This window comes from Nothobranchius furzeri, chromosome 2 (genome assembly GCF_043380555.1).
Source record: "Nothobranchius furzeri strain GRZ-AD chromosome 2, NfurGRZ-RIMD1, whole genome shotgun sequence".
NCBI classification, from domain to species: domain Eukaryota; kingdom Metazoa; phylum Chordata; class Actinopteri; order Cyprinodontiformes; family Nothobranchiidae; genus Nothobranchius; species Nothobranchius furzeri.
In genome coordinates, this window is record NC_091742.1 from 50,183,665 (window position 1) to 50,194,451 (window position 10,787).

Genomic DNA, 10,787 nt, shown 5'->3' on the forward strand with positions numbered 1-10,787 from the left:
CTTTTGAGAGCACCATGTGATCACCTGTTGTCATGGTCTGTGTTTGCGTCTCCCATCGTGTGTCTCCTCGTGTCCTCCATTCGTCCCTAGGTGCTCCTTTTGTGTCTTCTAGCGACCTCATGTGTCATGTCTGTGTGTCTGCATGTCTTCCTCACATGTCTCCTGGTTTTCCCCATTTGCCCCTAGATCTCCAGCCCTCTAGGTTTCCCTCTTCAGATCATTCAGTCATCCCCAGATCAGTGTATGTGTTTGTGAGTGTATGTGTGTGTTATTGTGTGTGTGTGTGCGCGTGTGTGTGTGTGTGTGTGTGTGTGTGTGTGTGTGTGTGTGTGTGTGTGTGTGTGTGTGTGTGTGTGTGTGTGTGTGTGTGTGTGTGTGTGTGTGTGCGTGCATGTGTGTGTGTGTGTGTGTTAGTCCTGCCCTTAGTCTTTGGGTTTAGTTTTGTGTTTTAGAGTTTTAGGTTTATTTGCCCTCCTCTGGTTCTGTTTCTCCCATTTAGATAATTATATTCACCTGTCTTCCCTCCAGCCCTCACTCCACACACCTGCTGCCTGTTTCCCTAATTACTCCTCCCTGTCTTGTCTCTGTTTTGTGTCGGTCCATTGTTGTTTTGTCAGCGTTGTTTTTGGTGCTCTGAGAAGGCTTCTTGTCCCCAGTTTGTGCTCTAAGTGAGCTTCTGTTCTCCTGTTTCAGGATTTTTGGATTTTTGGCCCCCTGCCTGGAGATTTATTTTTGTTCATCCTACAAAATAAAGGATTTTTATTTTATTTTATATCAACTCCTGCCTTGTGTCGTCTGGGTAATCTGCTTTTTGTGTCCTAACCATCCTCTCAAAGTGACACCTGTGTGTGTACACGCGCTTGTTTATGTAAGGTTTCTCTATAGGAGCGTCCAATAGAAAGCGTGAGGGACCACAGATCTGCCCCCCAAAGATGTGTAGGAGACGGGGGGAGCTCCAAGTCCCAGAGATCCAGGCGCTGTCCCAGAACACAGGAACCCTAAGGAGACTGCAACCAGAAAAGCCCCCGCACGCCTCGAGAGGCACAGAGGATCGCCCCGAGGGGCCACAACCAGCAGCTGGCAGAGTCCCAGGAGATATCAGCGGCAAGCCCACAGGTCCGCCCACAGCCTTCCACCCCCTAGCCGGCCGAGCCCGGGACCCAGCGACCCGGGACCCAGGGGCGACCACCACCGCCGGGGACCCAGCAGAGCCCAGGGACCCAGATCCCACCAGGCAGCCACTGGGATCTATCAGGCAGACACCAATCAATGCTCTTTAATAAGAACAACTTTAATTTATCTGCAAACCAAATTCTTTTCTACTCAGAACGCGTCTTCTCTCAAGACACATGTTCTGAGAACATTGCATTCACCCGCAAACAAACACACTTCCAGCTTAGATTCATCCATTCACAGGGTTGCTTTTTAATACCAAAGCTTTTATGAATTGTCTTTTAAATTGTCATGTTTTAAATTGTTTAGTAATAAATTTCTTAACATTTTAAACTTGACCTTTCATTGAAATAAACAAGAGTGGGTGTACATTGATCATTGAACGAACAAAGATCTTTAGGTCTTCTGAATTAACAAATAACTTTGCTATTAAATTAAATATTTAAAATTAAATATGAATCTTTTGATCAAACATAGACCAACTAAATTGGTGTATGAATTTTTATCATATATATATATATATATATATATATATATATATATATATATATATATATATATATATGCATATGTATATATGTATGTATGTGCATATAATTTCATACGCCAATATGTTCTCTTAGGAATTAAAACATATGCTGAATAGCAACAGCCTTTAATTCCTAAATATGCAGTTTATCAACGTTACAGTTATGTATGCTGAATATTGGAAGTGTAATCAAGTTATTGTCAAAACTGCCAAACCCATTTACTTTTGTTTGGTTACTTTGGTTATAATAAAGACACTGCTTTCTCCTAGCTAGAAAATATTTGCTTCAATGTGTCTCCTACAAAATAAAGCTGATTTCAGTTCATTTTGCTAGTAATCCTGAAAAACTGATGTTTGTTTAAGTATCCTGTGGTTGCTTTGAAATCAGGAAAGAGCAGCAGAAAAGGCCATTTTTCTTCTTCGGGTCTGACAGAATAATCAGTGACACTCCTTAAGTTTGAATTATAATAATTTACAGAAGTGTACATTTTCTGCAATACAGCCTCAGAGAAATTTCCATTTTGACAGTTAATGAAGATAATATAATTGGCCGTTTCATGTAAGTCTGTGATTACAGTAATCACTCATCCTATTTGAACCTGACATCAGTTAGTTTTCACAGCGGGCAAGTTGCCTTTTGCTTTAGTGTGAGTTATGAATATGAATATTAAATCCACTTGATCATGACTGAGAAAAATGTGGTTCACAGCAGGGTTCATCTTGTGTTTTTCCCTCATCATAAAACTTGACAGCTTTTATTCCTACAAGTTGGAGTTTAGTTAAGTCTGTTGGTCATAAACAGAGTCCTGGCTGCAGGGGCGTATTAGGCTGTTTTATGATAAAATGCAGTTGTTTAACAGTAAATCAGCTTACATGAATGTTAAATATGGGAACAAGAGGAAAAATGTAATAAATTATAATACTGAAACAATAAAAAATGAGATTTAGTAGTTGGTGTATTGATGAAAGGATTGGTTAAACTATTATTAGTAAGAATAAACACATTCACACACCCAAAGCGGCTAAAACCGACCAAGCGTTTGTTTGTTTGTTCCAGAGCATCGCTTTCCGATGCCTGCGACAAAACAGAGATTTCACCGAATTGTTACCTTTACCATCTTGTAATTTAACCTTCCCCTCACCCGCATCCTAACCTTAACCCACCTGTGAATGCAAAACTTTGGCTCTAGTTGTATCGTTCCTCTCAAACATGGTTAACGGGAAAGGTAGAACGAGAAACTGGGTTAAGGTTAGGATGGGGGTGAGGGGAAGGTTAAATTGCTAGAGGTTAAAGGTTAAATGTCGGTGGAATCTGTTTTACCACGGGCGTCGGAAAGCGACGCTCCGGCACAGCGCATCGCCTCCTCACGCTTTTGGACTCCCAACGCGTCGGAAACAAACGCTTGATCCCCCTTCATCAGTTTTAGCGGCTTCAGGTGTGAGAATGTGTTGTAAGAATGCAGACAACACATGAATAGACTAATTATGCAATTAATACCTCCACAATAATTTATTTAATAAAGGCCAAACGGGATCCCCTCACCTTTTCTCATTGGCTTTTAAAACCATTGATTGATGTGATACACTCAAGTTTTAACACAGTTCTATTATATTTAGCTTTTTTTTAATGTATTTCAACCGACTGTAAATATAGGATGAACAAACCCTCCACGCCATCACTGCAATTAGTTTCGCTTTCGTGTTGGCCATGCTGTGGAGTTGCTAATGCTAACGGCTAGTCTCTATAGCCGAGACGCTCTGCTGTTTCCTTCTCTGTTGTGAGCCAGGATAGGTGAGTCCATGGATGTTAATTTTCTAATCTGAAAGTGTCCCCGTCTATTTTCTAACTGTGGTTACTGCAGCAAATAGGGGTAGAGAACCTAATTCACATTTTGGCCTACATCAATCAATTAATGAAAACTTTATTTCTAAAGAATTTTTCATACATAAAATGTGACTCAAAGGGCTTTCCAGAATATAAAAGACCCCACATTACCACCATTTCCCCTCAAAATAAAAGCAATAAAACTAATTATAGCCCCCTTCCCCAAACCACTCTCCCAAACACACAAAGATCCACAAAGTCGCGCACACACACTTACACAGCTAAGAACATAACAACACTCAGCTGAGCTCAGATGTGCTAGATACAATAAGGAGAAGCCACCAGAGGAGAGCTATCCCGACAGCAGCGGAAACGCAGCAGCAGCCTTTGTGCCGACACAGGGTTGCCAAATGAGTTAGGTCTGAGACCTCCACCTCCACCCAGGGACTACTCAGAAGAGCACCCTGACCGTCATCTCTGACCACCACCCCCGAGGCAGAGGGCTCCCACAGAGAAAACACTGGAAAGATTAAAATAAATTTTAATCTAAAATAACAAGAGCTGATATAAATAGTTAAATAAATAGTAAAATAAATAATAATAAGGAAATTGGAAAGATGCCTTGCTGTATGGGTTGACCAGATAACCAGAAGATGGCTGCCAGCTGAGTGCAGAGGCCATGGAGGTTTATACAAAAAAAGCAATTCTGAGAGATGGGAAGGCCCAGGACCATTAAGACACTTAGAAACCATTAAAAAATCTTAAAATGGATGCAGAACCGTACGGGGAGCCAATGCAATGATTCCAAAACTGGAGTGATGTGCTCCCGCTTTTTTGTCTTTGTCAGGACATGTGCTGCTGAACTATGTAAAAGCTGTAAGCCTGATGTACTCTTCTTGGGAAGACCAGAAAGCAGGGCATTGCAATTATCAATTCTACTGGTGATGAAAGCATGCATCAGCGTCTCCGTCTTGGCCCGAGAGAGAATGGGGCGGACTCTGGAGATATTCTTCAGATGATAAAAACCTTTCTTAAAAATATTTTTGATGTGAGGAATTAAATCAAGCTCAGTCGAAAGTCGCACCTAGGTTCTTCACTTGTTGATTTGGATTAAAAGAAAGTGATCCTCTCTGAGCCTCAGGACCATTGACTAAAACTTCAGTTTTGTCCTGATAGAGCTAGAGAAAGTTTTCCGCCTCTCAGGATTTAATGTCTAAAATGCAGTTAAAAAGTGCATCCATTGGCCGAGAGTCATCAGGTGACACAGAGATGTACAACTGTGTATCATCAGCATAACTGTGGAAGTTCACACTGCCCAGAGAGAGCATGTGGAGGAACCGATATCTAGACTCACCATAGAAGTCCTGTCTGTGAGGTATGATGTGAACCATCTGTGAACAGCACCAGAAAGGCTGATCTGTTTTAAATGGGTTAAAAGAATAGTGTGGTCTACCATGTCCAATGCAATGCTTAGATCCATTAGAACCAACACTGTCGTCTTAGTGCTATGGATCACCCTAACACCAGACTGAGAAATCTCTAGGACATTGTGTGAATCAAGCATTTCTAAAATTTCATTAGATACTGGTCGATAATTATTTAACCCTCCCACTGTCCGAATGGGTGATCTCGTGAGGAAAGTTGACCATTGAGCAGGATTGATGGTTTATCCCTGGAGGTCCACGTGGCAGGGGTGAGGTGGGAGGGTTAAATCATTGAAATCTCAATTGCTTTTCTTCAACAGGGGCCTCACCACTTTAAAGGCACAAGGAAAGACCCCCGTCTGAAGTGAGCAATTCATCATGATTAAAATCTCGTCTCTAAATGTGCAAAAATGCTTTAAAAATGTAGTGGGAATAGGGTCCAGAACACATGTGGTGGGTCTCACTGAGGAGAAAACTTTATCAAGAGTCGCAGCTTCCAACAGTGTTTTCTCTGGCAAAGACACACGCTCAGATTTGTCAAAAATCATGTTGCTTTGAGACATTAAAATATTACATCTGATGGTGTCTACCTTACCCCATGTTAAACTCAGAGTGACAGGAAATAGGCCACAGGTGCCGCATTCCCCAGGTCAAGCCCCTTTTAAACCAGAAACAGCGGCAGAAGCGCCTGACCTGGGCTACAGAGAAGCAGCACTGGACTGTTGCTCAGTGGTCCAAAAGACTTTTGTCGGATGAAAGCAAATTTTGCATGTCATTCGGAAATCAAGGTGCCAGAGTCTGGAGGAAGACTGGGCAGAGGGAAATGCCAAAATGCCTGAAGTCCAGTGTCAAGTACCCACAGTCAGTGATGGTCTGGGGTGCCATGTCAGCTGCTGGTGTTGGTCCACTGTGTTTTATCAAGGGCAGGGTCAATGCAGCTAGCCATCAGGAGATTTTGGAGCACTTCATGCTTCCATCTGCTGAAAAGCTTTATGGAGATGAAGATTTCATTTTTCAGCACGACCTGGCACCTGCTCACAGTGCCAAAACCACTGGTAAATGGTTTACTGACCACGGTATTACTGGGCTCAGTTGGCCTGCCAACTCTCCTGACCTGAACCCCATAGAGAACCTGTGGGATATTGTGGAGAGAAAGTTGAGAGACGCAAGACCCAACACTCTGGATAAGCTTAAGGCCGTTATCGAAGCATCCTGGGCCTCCATAACACCTCAGCAGTGCCACAGGCTGATTGCCTCCATGCCACGCCGCATTGAAGCAGTCATTTCTGCAAAAGGATTCCTGACCAAGTATTGAGTGTATAACTGAACATAATTATTTGAAGGTTGACTTTTTTTGTGTTAAAAACACTTTTCTTTTATTGGTCGGATGAAATATGCTGATTTTTTGAGGTAGGAATTTTGGGTTTTCATGAGCTGTATGCCAAAATCATCAATATTAGAAACAATAAAAGGCTTGAACTACTTCAGTTGTGTGTAATGAATCTAATATATATGGAAGTCTAATGTTTATCAGTACATTACAGACAATAATGAACTTCATCACAATATGCTATATTTTTAGAAGGACCTGTATGTGGACACAGGGTCGTAGGAGGTTAAGCATATTTATGTGGTGGTGACCATTCACTGTCTCTCTATTTTCAGAAGATTTATTAATATATTTTAATATAATGCTGACAATTGTTCGAGTAAGAGCCCACATTGTTTGGGGACATAATTCTTTAAAGCAATAGAAAATCGATCAGAAGTCACATTTAACCAAAATAAAATGGTTTTAACATTGTTCAAAGACTAAGTCCCTGAATGTGTTCTCATCTAGTAACCTAGTATGCCGGGCTACCTACAACAGACTCCTACATCAGATTGTGTGGGATTTATTAAGAATTCTGTACTTGTGAGAGGAGCTGGCATTAGCCATTTGGCCCAGGAGCCACAGCTTGACCATGCCTTCAATGATGATTCACTAAGGAGCTGCAATCGGAGGCAAACTGTCCTGCTTTACTGAGTAATCATGTTCCTGTCCGCTACTGTTTAACATATCAGCTCTGGATTCTCTCTGGGTTTACCAGTAGGAGGCATTGGCAGGAACACCACTTTTCACTGTCGACTTGATTCTCATTGGTCTTAATTCTGTTCTTACTGTGACACAACTGTCTTCACTACAGTCAGACAGTATAGCTGAAATCGTTTATAAAGCAAAATGTTTCATGGATTATTTTGAATCATGGAGTCGTAAAGTTGGAATTTGTACATAAAATATATTAAATCATAAAATATTTGTCATAAAAATAAAGTGAAGTGTGTTTTAAAACTATCAGCAGTTCAGCTTTTCAAATTTTTGCATTTTTTTTTTCAGGGTATCTGCAGGTTTAAGGGAGCCAAATTTAAGACTTTTTAAGGCCACTTTGACCACATTTAAGCTATTTTTAAAATTAAACTTAAGCTATAATTTCCAGCTATTGCCTGGAACTGCTGCTAACCACGTCGTGAACATGGGATTAGCCATCCAGTTACCATTAATGTTGCACTTCCCCATGGCGCAAATTCCCACTAGCATGCTCATCTAAAAATAGCCCCTTTCACAACCAACAGAATGTGTGCGGTTCCGCTTATGCATGTACACAAAAAATGCTGAACTAACTAGAAATTCACGAAAATTTTATAGAAATAAAATAATCTTGATTATTGGGTCTTCGGGAATTTAAGACCCATAGGATTATTTGTAATTTTTAAGGATTTTTAAGGCCTTAAATTTGGAAAAGCAAATTTAAGACTTTTTAATACTTTTTAAGGACCTGCAGATACCCTGTTTTTATTTGAATAGTTGTACGGACATTTGGGCCAACACAAAGGTGTTTAATACTAAACTCGTCTGTACAAAGAGAAAACATTAGAGAATGTAAGAGATTGTCAGGTTATCCACTGGCTGTAGTGCATTTGTCAGTTCCTATATCATTTTGAAACATGGACTGAAGTGAAATGGAAATGCAAAACCAAAAATATTTGAATAAAAAGTTAAACAGTACACTTCACTGTTATTACCTAAAGCGGTAGTGTGTAATTTCCTGCTTGGGGGGGGCAATACATACATTTCAGGGTAGTTTTATGCCACATCGCCGTGACTGCTGCTAGTTTAAAAAACATTACGGTAAATGTTGTTACCTGTGGAGCAGAAATCATGCGACCCCGCCGTGACTCCTCAGACGTCGATGGTCCTTCAGTTAGTTCCATGGAGAGAATGCAATGCTGATTGTAGTTTTCTGGCGCCGTAGTTTCGGAATCTGCTCGGGGTCCTGCGCCTGCCAATGATGTCATCATACTACGACACCACTCAGCCAGAATATATTGCATCTCTTTTTTGATTCTGTGCTTTCTCACAGATTTTGGAAAGATTTGAGCAGTTTTGTTATTAAATTCATTTTTCTTACTGCCTAAATATTTTTGAACGTGATAACATAATTCCGTAAGTCATACGTCCAGCCAATCATCTAGTGTGATGTCATCAACAGGCGCAGGACCCCGAGCTGGCCAGAAGGAAACATGGCGTCCCCCAAAGACGCTAGACCCGCACACATCAACTTTGGACCCAATTTTCATGGTTACATGTTACGAAGCTGCCATTATTTTACGACTGGACGTCATTTTATTCATTTCCAACATTTCAATGGATATTTCTAGAGATTATTGATAAAAATACACATTGTCACTTTTTCATCACAATTTATTTTAAATTGTTATTGTAGTCAGACTTACATTGTATAATAAATGTAAACATGCCAAAGAGATTTTTTTTAAAAAAGCAAAAAAAAAGTTTTTCGTCTCGTCTTCTCCCGGCTATCTGGGTCCAGATTGAGGGGGCAGTATCCCAACTAGGGAGTTCCAGACCGTCCTCTTCCTGGCCAGCTCCACCAGCTCCTCCGGTAGGTTCCTGGGCCAGTTCGGAGATGTACTTTCTCCAACGTGTCCTGAGTCAACCAGGGGGCCTCATGCCAGCTGGACATGTCTGAAACACCTCCCTAGGGAGGTGTCCAGGAGGCATCCTAACAATATGCCCAAACCACCTCAACTGACTCCTCTCGATGTGGAGGTGCAGCAGCTCTACTCCGAGTCTCTCCTGAATGTCCGAGCTCCTCACCCTATCCCTAAGGCTGAGCCCAGTCACCCCGTGAATAAAACTCATTTCGGTCGCTTGTATCCGCAATCTTGTTCTTTCGGTCATTACCCAAAGCTCATGACCACAGGTGAGGACTGGGCGGCAGGTGTACTGGTAAATTGAGAGCCTTGCTTTCCATCTCTGCTCCTTCTTCACCACAACAGACCAGTTCAGCGTCCGCATCACTGAAGATACTGCCCCAATCTGCCTGTCGATCTTCAGTTTTGTTTTTTTAATTAATTAATCATTGCTTAATTAATCGTAAAAAATCTGGAAACAATTTATTTAGAGAAATGATATGGAATAATTTGGATGCTGAAATAAAACAAAATCAATCAGTATAAACTACAGATTGTATGTTTTTCATGCTTGTGGAGGTACTAAATGTGTGTAAAATATCAACTCAATTAGACACCATAGGTAAGTTTTACAACAGCTACAAGCAGTGGGTTTCATTGCAAGGTTTCTCTAACCAAACATTCTCACATCACTTGTTAAGGACAGGCAAGTTAATGGAATCATTCTGAAACCGACCATTTCATAAGGTAGGTAGAAGATCGAGGTGTCGTCTGAATCCTTTTTTTGCTCCTGGTGGATTTGAACCAGAGAGAAGTACATGGAGCCACCATGTGACCTACATGTTAAGTAAACGCTCACTTGCTTCCAGAGGGGTGTGCCATGTGAGCGGTCTCCTCCCTACGGTTTCAAAGGCTGTCCATGTGACACACATGCCAAGTGGTCACACGTCAGGCTGACTGCACATTGAGTGCGTGAAGAACTGCAGGAAAGGTGAGAAAATGGCAAAAGGTGTGTCATGCTTTCCCTCGCAGCCCTGACATGAGCACCAGGGCCTTGTCCTGCTGCTGAACCAAACCCATCTATCCATTGTCTGAACCCACTTTGTCCACCTAGGGTTGCGGGGTGGTGGTGGTGGTGGTGGTGGTGGGGGGGGGGGGGGGGGGGGGGGGGTCCTGCTGCTGAGAGAAAGATTTAGAAAAGTCTGCCTTTGGAACATATGAGGGGGAAAAATCGCAACCAGTCACGGATCCTTTACATATTTTATTTCACAGGTCTGTGAGCTGTTTCACAGTCAGAATAAACTCCCTCTGAAGCCAATCAGCTCAGGTGACCTGCACTAGCTGAGGGACATGCTCTCCAGCATGCACACACACATTCTTCTTGGTGGTTTATCATTTCTCAATGTCATTTTTAATGAACTTCAGACCACATCAAGTCGTATCCGTCTCAAATCATAAACCTCAATAATGACTTGGAATAGATCGTTCATGCTAGCCGGGTTGTGCCTGCTCCCACTTCTGTAATCACAGTATATCGGACAAAGCATTACATGTGGCTTACGGGGTTAAGCATTGACACCCCCCCCCCCCCCCCCCATGAAAGATGCACATTTTTCTTTTTACTTTCTTGATTCTATTTTGCTTCCAATCTTTAAAATGTGATGTGGTTTGCTAGAAATCAATAAATGTCCTGTTATTCACCCTCATATCGATGGTGGCTCAGGAGTCAGGAGTTCACCCTGAAATTACTAAGTTGCCAGTTCAAACACAGGCTCTATCTATGACAGTCATTGTGCCACTGGGCAAGACACTTGACCCCCTTTGCCTTCTGGTGGTGGTCAGAGGAGCTGGTGGTGCTGATCGT